This window comes from Lactuca virosa, chromosome 3 (genome assembly GCF_052849685.1).
Source record: "Lactuca virosa cultivar CGN04683 chromosome 3, Lactuca_virosa_CGN04683_v6, whole genome shotgun sequence".
Lineage (NCBI taxonomy): Eukaryota > Viridiplantae > Streptophyta > Magnoliopsida > Asterales > Asteraceae > Lactuca > Lactuca virosa.
Window position 1 is genome coordinate 171,590,685 of NC_136428.1, and position 1,605 is coordinate 171,592,289.

At 36.3% G+C, this 1,605-nt stretch overlaps 1 non-coding gene across 1 annotated transcript; it reads right to left on the reverse strand.

Moving 5' to 3' along the window:
• Window positions 1-1,297: 1,297 nt before the first annotated feature.
• LOC145168183 (small nucleolar RNA R71) lies at window positions 1,298-1,404 on the reverse strand. The gene has a single exon (XR_013741755.1). It is a non-coding gene; the product is annotated as a small nucleolar RNA R71 (small nucleolar RNA).
• Window positions 1,405-1,605: the final 201 nt, after the last annotated feature.

Sequence of the window (1,605 nt, forward strand, 5' to 3'; positions counted from 1 at the left end):
AAAATGCTTTTGTTGTTAGAGCTATAGGAAGCCGTCGGAGTCTACATGAGTAATTGTATTCATCAACTAAGATTGGGGATCTTAGCGGAAATCCTCTGAACTGTAACCATTAATCCCGTGAGAGCGAGGAAGTCGTGTATAATTAGTATACGGGTTGACCACCCCACTTGTGACTGTTAGCTACAGTCAACCATAAGCGAGTGACGAACTATCCTTTCGATTGGAGATTGAAGATTTGAAGAATTATAGCAAGAATTCACATTACACATTTGGTTTGCATTAGATTTATCATGTCTAATTTGAATTTTATTGTGTTTATGTGCTTATTTTCTTCCATGAGTAGCTAAACCATTAGGCTTTCGTTTAGTGTAGATGAACCCAAATAATATGTGTTAGTTTCTTGATTTTATGAAGTTGGTTTAAGCTTGTGTTAGTTTCTTGATTTTATGAAGTCGGGGAACAACTATTTTAGTTTTTAATTTATTTGCTTTAGGTTAACCGATCCTTTTTGTGGGGTAAAAACTGCAAAAAAAGTTAATTTTCTGTAAAAATTAAAATTTTATGTTTATACAATTCTCACGACGTGAGCTTCACCTTTCACGACATGAGCTCAGTATTTTTCAGTTTTTAGTTTATTTTATAATTAGATCATTTTTACGTGTTCTGTTTTTGTTTTATTTCAGTGATTTATGACCCGAAGATCCAAAACACCAATAGTTCCACCATTAAAAAAAATCCAGAGTTAGCTTTCCACAAAAAGAAGGATAAGAAGGTCGACAAATCAAGTAGCACCTTCCAAGTTGACACATATGAAAGCTTTGAGAAGACTCCAGATAAGAAAGGAACCATGTATGAGCCAGAAACAAAAATGGAGGAAGATTCAGGAGAAGAAATTAAAAGCGAGGAAATATAGATGATAGATATCACGACCATGACAATGGAGGAGTACAAGAAGAGATTGCGAAACGACAACAATCCAGGTCTAGTTCCTCCTAAAATTCCAGCTGCAACGGGTTTTGAGCTCAAAGGACATATGCTCTCGATGCTCAAAGACATTTTGTTTTCCGTTAACGATTACGAAGATGCTTTCAAGCACATCGATGAAGTTTTGGACAATGCTAATTATTTCAATGTTCCAAATGCTTCAAGAGATGTGATTTTACTAAGAATGCCTCCTGTGACATTTACTAGAGATGCAAAAATGTGGTTGAAGTCTTTAGCACCTGGAACAATTAGAACTTGGAACAACCTTCGTGAAGCGTTCATCGAACAATTTAGTCATCCTTCAAAAATAGCAAAACCCAAGAAAAAGATTGCTAATTTTCAACAAGAAGATGGAGAATCCTTATGCAAAGCTTGGGAAAGATACAAAGGCCTTTTGAGAAATTGTCCTCAACATGACTTGAATGTGAAACAAGAAGTTTCCATATTCTATGATGGGGTGAATGTGACAACAAGACAACTCCTTGATTCGCAAGGCCCAATGACAAAGAAAGATCCGACCACAATTAAAGAGTTAATTGAAGATTTCGAGAAGCACTAAAGAGAATACCACAACCCATGAGAGGATGTGACTAGAGGTAAGGTGTCACACCCTGGCCGTCG